General features: G+C 37.2%; 1 protein-coding gene across 11 annotated transcripts in view; it reads right to left on the reverse strand.

Annotated features, from left to right (window-relative positions):
* Positions 1-15,737, reverse strand: part of LOC127435176 (epidermal growth factor receptor kinase substrate 8-like) — a 98,567-nt gene that overhangs the window by 49,978 nt on the left and 32,852 nt on the right. The gene's annotated exons all lie outside the window — the stretch shown is intronic.

Raw genomic sequence — 15,737 nt, forward strand, 5'->3', positions numbered from 1 at the left:
CACACTGACAAACACACTCACTCACTCACACACACACTCACACATACACACACTCACACACTCACTCACACACTCACACATACACACACTCACACATACACACACTCACACATACACACACTCACACATACACTCTCACACACTCACACACTCACTCACACACTCACTCACACACTCACTCACTCACACGCAGACACACACACACTCACTCACTCACACACTCTCACACACTCACACTCACACTCACACTGACAAACACACTCACTCACTCACACACACACTCACACACACACTCACTCACACACTCACTCACACACTCACTCACACACTCACTCACACACTCACACACACACACACACATACACACACTCACACACTCACTCACACACTCACACACTCACTCACACACTCACTCACACACTCACACACTCACTCACACACTCACTCACTCACACACTCACTCACACACTCACACACTCACACACACACTCACACACACACTATGTTTTTATATCATTGTGGGGACTCTCTATAGACTTCCATGCATTTTTTGAATTTTATACAGATCTAACGATAATTTCTATCCCCTAACCCTAACCCTACCCCTAAACCTAACCCTCATAGAAACCTTTCTGCATTTTTACATTTTCAATAAAACATCATTTAGTATGTTTAATAAGCCATTTCCCTCGTGGGGACCACTGACTGGTCCCCACAATGTAGGTGATCTCAGGTTTTACTATCCTTGTGGGGACATTTGGTGCCCACAATGTAGTATAAACATGCACACACACACAGAGAGCAGTATTTCAGTCAGTCAGTGTGACTATGAATGCAATTTTATGCATTCTCATGTCATCTCTGTAGTGGGTTTGTGAAGAGAAGCGTGAAACTTTTTCATCTGTGTGAATTTCATTTACAATCTGCTCACAAAACACCACAGTTACACTCTCTCTCTCTCTCTCTCTCTCTGTATGCACAGAGCAAATATTGCTAACACAAATCATTTCAAATGACGTTCTCCATTTCAGAAAACTCAAGCAACTAATTAAGTCTCACAAAAGCATCTTCCCACAAACACCACCACTCGACCACTAAAGATCGCTTCACTAATAATCTTCCAGATTAATCTCATACACTCAGTAAGCCAAAAAGTCTAAAATAACTTTATATAAATACAGCCTTCTCTAGCACTCTTGATAGTGTCGCGCCCCCCCGATTGAAGAAAATGTAAGAAAAAAAGCCCTGCACCGTGATACAATGATCACACTCATGCGCTCAAGATTGAAAGAATACAAAATTAGAGGTATTTCGTGTTGCATGGAAGGATAGTGTCTGTAGCTACTGACAGGCAATAAAAGCTGCCAGGTCAGCATATTATAGCAAACTCATAGAAAATATCCAAAACAATCCTAGGTGTTTATTCAGTACTGTGGATAAATTGGTTAGGAATAAAGCCTCGACTGATCCAGATATTCCGTTGTGGCACAATAATAATGACTTCATGAATTTCTTTACTGATAAAATAGAAATAATTAGAAATAAAATTAGAATTATGCAATCATCTATCACAGCACTTCAGAAATCAGTGTCTCATAATTTTCCTCACGAGCAGCTTCAATCCTTCACTGTCATAGGTCATGAAGAGCTAATAAAACTTATCGAAACATCAAAAGTCACAACATGTATGTTAGATCCAATACCAACTAAGCTCTTAAAAGAGGTATTCCCTGTAATCTCAGAACCTCTTCCTAATATTATTAACTCCTCGCTATCCTTAGGACATGTCCCAAGAAACTTTAAAATGGCAGTTATTAAACTGATTATTAAGAAGCCACAGCTTGATCCTGGAGAATTGGCTAATTATAGACCGATTTCAAATCTACCGTTTATGTTGAAAATACTTGAAAAGGTAGGGTCCTCACAATTATGCTCATTTCTACAGGGAAATAGTATATATGAAGAATTTCAGTCAGGATTTAGGCCCCATCACAGTACAGAGACTGCACTTATCAGAGTTATAAATGACTTGCTCTTATCATCTGATCACGACTGCATTTCTCTTCTGGTGCTTTTAGATCTTAGTGCTGCCTTCGACACCATAGATCACGACATTCTCTTGAATAGGCTGGAGAATTATGTTGGCATTTGTGGACTTGTATTAGCATGGTTTAGGTCCTATTTATCAGACCGCTACTTTGTATGTATAAATGAGGAACTGTCAAATCAAATAAAAGTTAAGTATGGAGTGCCACAGGGATCAGTTTTAGGGCCTCTGCTTTTCTCCTTATATATGCTTTCCCTGGGAGATATTATCAGGAATCATGGAATAAGTTTCCACTGTTATGTCGACGATACCCAATTTTATATTTCTTTGAAACCCGACGAAATTTCACAATTCTCCAAATTAACAGAGTGTATCAATGAAATCAAAGATTGGATGGCCAGAAATTTCCAACTACTCAATTCCGACAAAACAGAGGTACTAATTATTGGACCAAAAACCTCTAAAAATAAGCCGCTAAAATATCATTTGTCTCTCGATGGATGTACTGTTACATCATCACCAATCATCGTCATCATCAATCGAAATACTAATTCATGCGTTCATGATCTCAAGACTAGATTATTGTAATGCATTACTGGGAGGATGTCCAGCAAGATCAATAAATAAACTTCAATTGGTTCAAAATGCAGCTGCCAGAGTGTTGAATAGAACCAAGAAATATGATCATATTAGCCCCATTTTATCATCGTTACATTGGATACCTGTTAAATTTCATATTAATTTTACAATTCTGTTAACTGCATACAAAGCTTTGAATGGTCTAGCTCCACAGTACTTAAGTGATATTCTGACACGCTATATTCCATCACGTTCATTACGATCACAAAACTCTGGCTTGTTAATAGTTCCTAGAATATCAAAATCACACTCACTCAGTTTAAGTCTAGACTAAAGACTCATCTATTTAGCCAGACATACACCTAATTTATCCATCAACTCACAATTAGGCTGCATTAGTTAGGTCTGCCAGAACCAGAAACATCTATCATGATCTATAACTCTGCATGAAATAGAATGGCATCTACGCTAATATTATTCTATTTGTTTCCCTGTCTCAACCTGATTTATATCATGTGGTCACCAGAACCGGCTGGATCCAGCTCTGTTCCTGCTTGGTGTCGGACTCCACTGCTATGAGTCTCTGAGTGATGATGACTAATAGCAGCCGGTGCCAGCCAGACATCACTTCAGTCTGTTACGATGGACTTCAGAGGATGAACTGATGCCAACTCCAACTGTAAGACGTCGAATACTTCATATGCCACTGCCTGAACCTTGGATTTAGGATGGACCTCACAGAACCTCACCGAAATGACCTGCCGGTTGAACTGAGATGCACCTCATTGATCTCTGCCTGCATCACCTTTGTCTATTGATGGACTACACTCTTATAATGGAATACATAGACTATCATTTAATTGCCAACAAAAGCCTTCATCAACCAACTAACAAAGGACAATGCATCAATGTGAACTTCTGCAGTTAATCCAGGATGAACTTCAAAGACATTAGTCATTAATCTTACAGTTCATACAAAATCTGTTTAAACACTGACCCTTAACACTTACTTAGTTTACTATTTTAACCCATGACCTGCACTGCACATAAATAACTAATATTGTCATTATATTCATGATGTTAGTCAGAGGGGAACTGGCCCCCACAGTGAGTCTGGTTTCTCTCAAGATTATTTTTCTCCATTAATCAACATTTTATGGAGTTTTGTGTTCCTTACCACAGTCACCTTCAGCTTGCTCACTGGGGTTATAAATACAGTTATAATTTAATTTTATACACAATTCACAATCATATTTAATCAAACTACACAATGATCACTCTAAGACTTTATAGATATTACAGTTTCATTTTCTGTTAATGCATGATCTTCTGTAAAGCTGCTTTGAAACGATGTGTGTTGTGAAAAGCGCTATACAAATAAAAATGGCTTGACATAAACACTCAACAGCTCTGGGTGAACTAAAAACAGCCAGTGTGACACAGAGTTTTGAAAGTAGTCATATCATACATTTATTTTATCCTTGTGCAACCCCGTGTACACATGCGTGGACACTGTATTTTGGCTTTGCTATAAGCAACGCATAGTTTAATTTAAACCGACTGAATACTGTTCACAAGACTCTAGACTGTCATATAAAGGGTTAAACTTCTGCCGCACCGAGTCACAACAACATGATGTTGATTTCCTTGAAGCGCTTATATGGGCGCAGAGCCAACAAAAGTGCCTCTGGTAAGAAATCTCTTCAAGTTTTTTCATTGAAACCTGTTTGGGTGTAAAGAGTAGAGTCTCTAGTTTCATTTGATATGCTGCTTTAAAAAATCTGTTCATTTTTCACTCTTCAATGCGCTGATAAACATGATGTCCACATACGTGGATTTTGGGACATTATTCCCACAAAAGTTGAAAAACAGACGTTCAACTCTAACACATCTGTGGGTCATTTCACTTCATTTTAATATTTATTTTGTTATATTTTATTTGTCATCACTGCACAATACGGTTCTATTCACTAACATTAGTTCATGTATTCCTATATATTTACTGAACATCATCACACTGAGAATAAATGTGTTCATCTAAAAACTGATAAATGTGTGTTTCAGAGGCTTTATATGGAGTTAGGATGAAAATAAGGTGCATTTCAAACTGTTCTGAGACCAGTGCAGACAGACAGCACACTGGAGGTTAAGTCATTCACTAAATAGGGAGCAAGGGAGCATCCTATAGCTCTCTATGCAGTTAAGTGCATTCACTCCTAAAATCTGATCAAAAGTTCAGTTACAGGCTGCAGATGATGTTTGGATCACTCAACATGTTTGACAGACATGTGACAATGATAATCAGTACATAGATTCAGAATTTATAATGTATCATTTTATTTTAACATGATTGACAGTGATTGGATGATGCTGGACATTACTTTGAATCAGAATTAATTATGATAATTTCTGATTAACATCACAAAAACATGAATAATCAACACTCCTGCAAACATAATAAACTATTTGATTAAATAAAATCAGACTTTCTATAACTTAGAGTTATTTAAAATGTCACAATTTAGTCCCGCTGTACACATATGAGGACATACATTATTAGGAAAACTTTCTGCTTTAGAAATTATTATTATTATTATTATTATTATTATTATTATTTTACTTGTTTTTTAGGTCAAATCAAGATTACAATTACAGGTGCCACAATTTTTTATATTGTTGACTGAGGAACGCACAACATACCAAGAATTTGGCATGCAGATGCCCCGACAAAATACATACATTAATGTCAATTCTATTATTCGAAACTAATTGCAATTACAATATCAATGGAAATAATTGACAATTATGACTTTTGTCATAAGCATACAGCCCTATTGGCTGTTGCTGACATTTAACATCCATTTGAAAGATTTTAGGTTAAATTTATATTTCTGTATAAGGGAAAAATGTATATTTCAAGTACTGTTTAGGTTACCATTACTAACTATTTTTAATCCTATTTTTGTCTCCACTTGTTCATTTTAAATTGTCCTGCATTCAATATAGTCTCATTTGGACAACTTTTATGATACTTTACTGTGTTTATTTGGTGTTTTTGTCCTTTTTGGAGTTTGATATCCCCTGATCACTTCTGCTAACATGTTCCACAGAAGAAAGAAAGTCATGCGGGTTTGGAACGAGTAATTAATGACAGTTTTCGTTCTTTGGTGAAGTATTCCTTTAAAGACACAAAAACAGAAACAGACTTCGTTGTGTCACGATCATCTGATCAAACAGAACACACACTGATGCCCTTTACACAGACACAACAGACTTGGACCACATTCAGTGTTCTTCTGTTTAAGCTATTTTTAATGAAGAGAGATCAGTGAGAGAACAGCAAATAAAGAGCTCAGTCAGATCCGTTAATTACACTGCTGCTTTTACTCAAAACATGTAACAATTATTCATAAATTCCACCTACAGCAGGAGCTCATGCAACAGGATATTAAACAAAGCCAAACACAATTACTTTTGCACAGACAACAATAAACTGCTTTTTACCCCCATAATGTTGTAGTTACAGAATCCACCAGCAGGAGCTAACTGGATCATGTTTACAAGTCAAACCCTGACCGCTTGAGTACAACACTGAGCTGCTGTGTAACAGTGACATGCTGAAGTCTGATGAGAGAGAAACAAGAGCAGGTGGAACCAGAACCATCTTGACCTCTGTGACCTTCAGGAACCTGATCTGATGCGACTGCACCCACAGCCAGAGGTCACACCTCCCACACACTGAAGATCTTACAGCGTGTGCAGTGATGATATCACACATGTGCAAGTGTTTGAAGAGACGTCACTTAAGTCTGTAGAGCTGATGATGTCACTATATCTACATTCAAGAGCTTCTATGGTTTTTATTTAAAGCTAATTAAAATAGACACATCTTAACTGGACTGTCAATTAAACTGTGGATAATATTTGACAGTTTCCTGTGATTTAAAACAAGAGTGTATTTAACTTTGTGCATTTTATTTTGTATTTATTTTTCCCTCCATTGTTTATGCTTACTTGTGGAGATCTATCTACTTTAGGCTTGTGCTTGAGCTCTTTAGTTGTCTGGAACCATATTATGTAAAATCTTAATCATTGGGTTTTTTTTAAAAATTACAATAGACTTAGTTAAACTCATACGGAGCCCCTTAGAGGAGAGGTCGGGTTTTACTATAGTAACCATATTTTATCCTTGATATTCATAGTAAAACCATTGTACTGATACAGGAAAACAATAACTATGGTAATAAAAATCATACTTTTTTTTTTTTAGGTCAAATACCATAGCATTTGTATTAAAACTGTAGTCTCCGAAAGATTAACCATGATTAATCTATAGTAAAATCATGGTTACTATATGGATACAGTATACTGTATTAAAAGCTATGGTTACTACAATCTACAATATTGGCAGCACCTTATTATAAGGTTACATTAGTTAACATTAGTGAATGCATTAGGTATCGTTAACAATGAAAAAATATGGGGTCTGGGTAGCTCAGTGGTAAAGACGCTGGCTACCACCCCTGGAGTTCGCTAGTTCGAATCCAGGGTGTGCTGAGTGACTCCAGCCAGGTCTCCTAAGCAACCAAATTGGCCTGGTTGCTAGGGAGGGTAGAGTCACATGGGGTAACCTCCTCATGGTCACTATAATGTGGTTCGTTCTCGGTGGGGCGTGTGGTGAGTTGTGCGTGGTTGCCGCAGTGGATGGCGTGAAGCCTCCACATGTGCTATGTCTCCATGGCAACATGCTCAACAAGCCACGTGATAAGATGCAACAGAGGGGCAACTGAGATTCGTCCTCCACCACCCGGATTGAGGCGAGTCACTATGCCACCACGAGGCCTTAGAGCGCATTGGGAATTGGGCATTCCAAATTGGGGAGAAAAAGGGGAAAAATCCCCCCCCCCAAAAAAAAAAAAAAAAAAACAATGAAAAAATATTTTTATGCTATTTATTAATATTTAATGTTAGTTAATAGGAGTAACAGAGCACATGTTCAAAATAAGCCTGTGAGCATTTTAAAGCTGTCGTGTGTCAGTCATATTGCACGCTGGTACCGGACAGAGTCGGTGCTCCGTACTACCGGTACTGCAGAAACACCGGTATCATTACGTCTTTTTATTTTAGTACTGAAGTACCGGTACTTTTCACAACACTAGTCTGCATGTGCTGCACACTTTAAAGTTAATGAGTCCTCCCTGTAATCTTCTACACAGTCCGCACGTTCATTTTGATACGTGTAGCACGTGCAGACTGCATATTCATTACATTAAATCACAGCCTTTATGTGCTTTAATCGTCACACTATGACATATGATTTTAATTGTATTATTTTTGCATTCATAAATCAATTTTATCCCAAATATGTCAAATGACATTACACATTTTATAGTTAAATCTGTTTCTATGGCTGGATTCTACTATTGTGTCCGAATTTATAGAGCCTCACCTAAATTAACTGAACCTATATAATGTAGGTAACTCATCCTCGTGAATGATCTCTCAAATCATGTGTGCTGTTATTTTACTAACAGATCACACTTACCATTTCACCTGAAAAAACCCCATAGACTTACACTGAAGGAGGTACTCCAGACTATTTTCACTTAAGCCAATAAACAACCACCTAGCAACCACTCCGAACACCCTAGCAACAACATAAAAACGACCTGGCCACAGCCCATAACACCATAACTTTATGGCAGTACATTTTCCAGTGGGCAAGCACCACTCACATTGTCTTCAGATAATTAATAATAATTGTTTTGCTTTGTTGTCAGTGAGCCGATAGAGAACTTTATGATGAGCACTAATTAGATGAGTCTCATTATCAGTCGCTCACTGTCTGTGATACTCTGAACAAACTTGTTTACATCAAGGTTTTGCTGAAAAGCAAGACAAATAATATATCCTACATTTCATTTTGAGCTGATAAGATTTCCAGACTGAACAACAGAAGTTCACAAAAGCCAAAAGAGACGCTTCCTGTCTGTAATGAAAAACTGTCGCACAAAATGGACTTTCCACCTGTAAATGAACACAAAACACAGTGTGTTTTCGGTGAAAGCTGAATGTGAAATACATCCGACTGATGGATTTAAACACTGTCATGTGTTGAACTGTCAATGTAAACCAGATACTTTCACTGTGATTGGCCGGTAAAAGAAACTGAAGTTATTGTGCTGTCCGGTCACAGCTGTGCTATGAACAGATGACAATAAAACAAGTTATAACTTTGTAGATAAGCTGGAGGAAACTCACTCAATGGAAGAAGCAGACTGATTCTCTGTGTTCAGATTCACACACACATTCAGAACAGTTGTTGTGTATGTGATGAGCAATCACAATCAAACTCACATCAGAGTACTTTTGCTCTTGTACAAACATCTAGAACAGGTCGAAACACAAGCCCTTTGAACTTCCTGAATTCTTCAAACACATGAACGCATAGAAACTCAATGACAACAAACTGAACAACTTTAAGAAACAGTTTTGATCAGTTCATTCCAAACTAAACAGAGACTGTACACACAGACACACACACACACAGACACACACACACACACAGACACACACACACACACACACGCACACAGACACACACACACACAGACACACACACACACACGCACACGCGCGCACACACACACACACGCACACGCGCGCACACACACACACACACACACACACACACACACACACACGCATGCGCACGCACACACGCATGCGCACGCACACACACACACACACACACGCATGCGCACGCACACACACACACACACACACACACGCACAGACACACACACACACGCATGCGCACGCACGCACACACACACACACAGACACACGCACAGACACACGTGCGCACACACACAGACACACAGACAAACAGACACACACACAGACAGACACACACACAATTACACACACAGAAATACTCCCATCTTAGCCCATCTGGCACCAACAAGTTTAAACAGAGACAATTTATTTATTTATGAGAGACGAGTCACTTCTATTTAAATGAATGGGAGAAATTGGAACGCCCAACCAAGGAGCTCTAGCGCCCAACAGTCAACGGATGTAGAAAGGAAGTCCCGCCTTACAGGTAAAAGAGCCAATCACCTTTTAGATACAGACATTGCCTGTCAATCATCTCGAAAACGTGAGTCCACTGCTGTCACACATCAGACTCGCTGACGTACAAAGATGAATTGTGGATAAAATATATTTAAATGTCCATGAAAGTCAAATTTGGCAATATTTGTGCTGACCTCAGACATGAGCACAACTTTCCTGCGACTTGGCATGAATCACAAGCGTTTTTTGAGGGTTTTCTTGATTTAGTTTTGGGTGTTTTTGCATTCTCCCGCTGATGGTCAAAAATATATTTGACCATTTTTTTTGGCCATGGGATTTTTAATGACCAAAGGGAGTCAGGACCTCAGTTTAACATCTCATCCGAAGGACGAGAAAAATGGCTACAAAGAAACACATTTCTCCTGAAATTCATCAGTCTATTGTTCTTTTGAGAAATGAAGGTTTTTCTACGCTCTGTTGTCTTAAAGAAGAAATCAAACTGGATCTGACCAGGACAGAGAGGAACGACCATCAACAAGAAGACAAGTCCATCAGAGTCTCTAGTTTGAGAAACGAACTCCTCAGACTCCTAAACTAGCAGCTTTAATGACGAGTATTTGACAAACACTTGTGCTCTTGGATTAACAGAAAGTTTGAACAATACAGCATTTATTTAAATTGTGACTTGTAACATTATTAATGATATTTAATGCATCCTTGTTTAACAGAAACATCAGTTTTCTTTTAAAAATGTCTTGAACAGTAGTGTATATATGACTGGATTCTAACTGTACTGTAGTGACAAAAGATTCACACACTTTCCTCCAAAACACAGCAGATGATCTCCAGAGACTCAAACCTCCAAACAACCTCCAAACAACCCACTGCTGCTGTTCTCCAGTGAATACACACCAGCTGCCAAACACTCCACTGACTCCTGACAAATCAGATTCTCTCAGTGTGCACAGGAAGTGTCAAACAGTTATCTGTTCATCCTGAAAGACTTAAAAAACGTTTCTGAAGAACTGTATTGATCTAATCAGTGTGTCACAATTCACATGTGTTCACATCTCGGAAACACAGAGTCATTTTGACAAAGCCTCACCTGAAAATGTAAACAGTTTTAAAACACCTTGATATAGGGCTGGGCGATATATAGAATATTCACAATATTATCGTGATAATAAGGCTGATGATATAAAATTACGCAATATCATGAATATTGCGATGATTTAAATGTGCTTTTTAATTGGCCATTAAGTTTCATAAAGAGTGCATCAGTATACTAATTGTACAATCCTTCTGGGCAGCATAAATAATCAGAATAACACCAAAATGGCAATATGGTCATATGTGATTATAAAATTAAAGACATAAGACAAAAGATAGATAAACATGGTCTATGTGCGCTTCAGAATGGATGACAGACTGTTCTGTGCACGTGCGAGACTCGTGCGTGTTTTTACCACTTTTATAGCAGATTACATAAATTGTCAAAGAAATAAAAGTACTGAATGTTCAAGCATTCGGGCAATTCCAAACTTTAGTAACTGCTACAAATGATTATACAAATCTACAAAGGAAGCACAGTATAACAGAAAAGCAAAATAAAACAAAATAAAAGCTCCAGGTGAAAGTGTCAAAATAAAAGCTCCAGGTGAAAGTGTCAAAATAAAAGCTCCAATTGAAAGTGTCAAAATAAAAGCTCCAGGTGAAAGTGTCAAAATAAAAGCTCCAATTGAAAGTGTCAAAATAAAAGCTCCAGGTGAGAGTGTCAAAATAAAAGCTCCAGGTGAGAGTGTCAAAATAAAAGCTCCAGGTGAGAGTGTCAAAATAAAAGCTCCAGGTGAGAGTGTCAAAATAAAAGCTCCAGGTGAGAGTGTCAAAATAAAAGCTCCAGGTGAGAGTGTCAAAATAAAAGCTCCAGGTGAGAGTGTCAAAATATAAGCTCCAATTGAAAGTGTCAAAATAAAAGCTCCAGGTGAAAGTGTCAAAATATAAGCTCCAATTGAAAGTGTCAAAATAAAAGCTCCAGGTGAAAGTGTCAAAATAAAAGCTCCAGGTGAGAGTGTCAAAATAAAAGCTCCAGGTGAGAGTGTCAAAATAAAAGCTCCAGGTGAGAGTGTCAAAATAAAAGCTCCAGGTGAGAGTGTCAAAATAAAAGCTCCAGGTGAGAGTGTCAAAATAAAAGCTCCAGGTGAGAGTGTCAAAATAAAAGCTCCAGGTGAGAGTGTCAAAATAAAAGCTCCAGGTGAAATATATATCAAAGACATATCAAAGAGATAATGCAACAAATATAAACAGGATCTTTTACTTCCACACTGAAGCTACACATTACACATAATCTACACACAATCTACACATAACATATAATCTACACATAATCTACACATATGTATTTTCTCAAGCACTTATTGAGTTTAAATAGGCATAATTTCAGTAGTAAACCCAAATGACAATAATAATGTGTTACACTTGCTATAGTTTACTTCCATGTTGTTTCTTCATCAAATATTAATGTCAGATATGAATCAAGTCAATCAGTGAAACATCAGCACCACCTTGAGTAAGAAATAACATGTATATTATGTATGTGTACACGCATGAGATACTGATTATTCACCATTGTCACACAGAAAATCAACATGATATAGTAGTTATTTGTATGAATATAGTACTCATTTGTCTTGTAATAAACAAAGAAATAGATAACATGTGATAGTAAACTTATATAGATATGAAATAATCATAAAAATGAAATTTACGGAAGAGCAAAAAAAGAAAACGTCATTATTACATATATCGGGTCTCTATTGACCCTATACACTTTTGGTACTCAACCCTTAATGCTCTGAATGTGTTTTTAAAGATTTCCTGTTTTTGTGGCATACCCAAAACTAAAGGCTTATAACTCGACAAAAAACAAGGAGGGTAAATTGTTTGGTATCACTGTAAAGAAAACTTTTCTATTTTTTTTTATGATAGAGATTATGATACATTCTGAGACTCTCAGACTAAGAAACTGGTGGAAAAAAATAAAAAATAAAAAAATAAAATAAAAAAAAAAATCACAAAAAACTTTTCTTATTTGACATTATATATCTCTGGATGTAAATAAGGTGGCTCTGAAAAACTTTTGTTTTGTTCCCAATCATGTCAACTGTATCTGAGAAAAATGTTGTGTTGATACGATAAAGCAATCAGAAGTTATAACATTACAAAAATAATTTATCATAGTGTCCGAAAACGTCTCCAAACAAATAAAACATAATAATTGTACATCAGAACTAATTACACATGCAAACACAACAATGACTAAAGGTTTGTATAGCATGCAGACATGATTTTAGTAATGAGATTTCACAGAATGAGTTTCATTCTGTGTCATTTGAGTCATCATTGAGTCTGTGTCATGTATTTGGCGCCATCTCCTGGTGGCCATATGTAACATTGTGCTTCATGTGGATTATCTAATGATCTATACATCTGATTACCTTGTGTGTGGACTCGTATTAAAGATAATCACCTCCTCTAAGTAATGTTATGTGATATTTTATTTTTCATGAAGTTATAAGCATAAATGCATCATATAAATGACACCAGCATAATTGTCAAAGACATATACTTAGCTATTACTCACTATATTTTTGTCTGTGAGTAAAACAAATAGGCTGGTTGTATTCTACTCTTTTGAGAGTTTTCCAACAACATATGACACATGGACTATTTGATCAGTTTGATGTTTTGACTGATTACAATAATATGTACAGTGAAATTTTTTTATATAAATTACAAAACAGAACACTTCTGATTTATCTGCAAATTTCAAAGCACTTGTTCAGTTTTGGGCATAATGTCTACATGCATTGGAAAGTAGAGCTTCTAAACTTTCAAACGATACCTATTTTGTGTTGGTCAAGACTGTAGTTATTAATATTTTGATGAAATGTTTATCCTCTCACAGGCCCATCAGAGCATAAAGGGTTAAAACTTTTTTTGGTTGTTGCAATTTTGCCATTTATTTTTTTATTTATTTTTTTAGTTACACTATTTATAAGAGAAAGATAGAGGAATACTAAAGACGTATGGGCATAACTCCAAAACATGGATGAGGTACAGGTGGTGAAATGAGGTCTCGGGTCACTAAAGACCCCAAGTATGCATTTAAGGGTTAAGCGAGTTTGTACAAAAACAGTATGTTAAATTTGTCTGAGAACATCCATAAATACTCCAGTAGAATCCCACAGGACTTTGTCCAAAACAGATTTCACATGGATTCTGAGATTCCTAGATGAGGAACGTTCAGACGCAGCTGTGCCCTCATGTTTTAACCTCGACCGCACTCAGGAATGGCTCGAGTTCAGATTAGTTTTGCTATTATAAAGATGTTCGTGATGTGATTTTACAGTCCTTCTGTATTATAAATGGTCAATTGAGAAAGTTTTCCACAAAGGAAAAGAGAATAACAAGCTCACATTTCGCTTAAAGTTCCCCTGAACTGCCCAGCGGTATAAACTTCAGCTGGTACTGTATGTATGTTAAAAGAGCGCTGCGTTAACCATTACAAATAATGCCTGACCACAAGAAAATGCCAAAGGTGAATGAAATTAATGGAGAGATTATGTAACATTACTCTATATTTAACCTGGTCACACTGGGATCTGCTCTGTTCATTACACCAATTACTGGAACTCACTGGGGATGCCATCAAACGTCCCTATTAAGAAGCGTTAACCATTTATTAACCTACACAGAACAACCTCACATACATGTTTCTAAGTATACGACACAATTTAAATGGAAACTCAGAACTCAGGGTTCAAAAGACACCAAATCACTGTATATTGTACAAAAACAATGACCACATTTACATGCACTCAAGAAAACGGTTTATTCCAGGGTTTTTACAGGTTTTAAAGCAGTGTGCATGTGCTTGAATAGACCGAATAACAAATGTCACAGAATGGAGACCAACATCAAGTCAACAAAGAGGAAAGAATTCAACATTTCTGGGAGTTAATTGGGAAAAGCACATAAACTACAACCATTTATACACACAAATGTAAAATATTGACGGTCCCTCACGTACATGTATATGCGCCGGGGGAATCCCAGAGCTTTGAGTAAGAGGGAAACTCTACTGTTGAAGCGCAATTCCGCTGCATGTCACGATGGAAAGGTAAGGAAACAAACACAGCAACAACTCTGGAATATCTTGAAATAAAGCGAAGCAACGGGGAATAAAATAGTGAAGTCTTCCTCAGATGCCATGTTTGTTATTTGCACAAGCGTCGCGGAGAAATTAGGTTGCTTTGGAGAAAGCTGCTTACTGAGTAAAGATTCACCCCAACCCTACTGACCTTCTTAAGAGGTCAAAGTTCACTTTCAAGAGCTGACTCACACAAACAAACAAACAAACAAACAAACATCACAGAGGAAAACAGTTTCCCCATATCGGAAAGTTTCTAGGTAAGAATAATTTCAGTCGCTACTGTATTGTCATGTTTCTGAATTGTGTTTATAATATGTTGTATTTCTGGTTAAATAGTTTTATATCAGGCAAGGTAGCAAAGCAAGACAACTGCCTTCAATCAACTACAGGTAAACAATACTACAGTAAAAAACAATCCTGTTACAGCTGCTCAGTGTGTTTATAATAGAGGAAAAACATACTGAAGATAAGGACTTTAAATGACTTTTCATCTAAACAAACAACAATATATTCATTCCAATATCTTTAATAGAACAAGCTCACCAAAGCACTTAAACATGTTATTATTATTATTATTATTCAGTGGCAGTGTGACAGAGACGAGGAAATAGGCGCGTGCTGGTACATGCGCGTAACGGGCTCTGCCATGGCAACCTGGACGGTATTTACCGCGCGCAGCCGTTAAACCAGCAAACGGAATGAACGTCACACACAATACACACACATAATAAAGCCATAGCCATGAATGAGCTGTTATTTGTGTTTCAATGGAAACATTTACAAACACCGCAATACACACTCGCGCACACACACTCAGAAAAA

Source organism: Myxocyprinus asiaticus, chromosome 45, assembly GCF_019703515.2.
Source record: "Myxocyprinus asiaticus isolate MX2 ecotype Aquarium Trade chromosome 45, UBuf_Myxa_2, whole genome shotgun sequence".
In the NCBI taxonomy this organism is placed as follows: Eukaryota; Metazoa; Chordata; class Actinopteri; order Cypriniformes; family Catostomidae; genus Myxocyprinus; species Myxocyprinus asiaticus.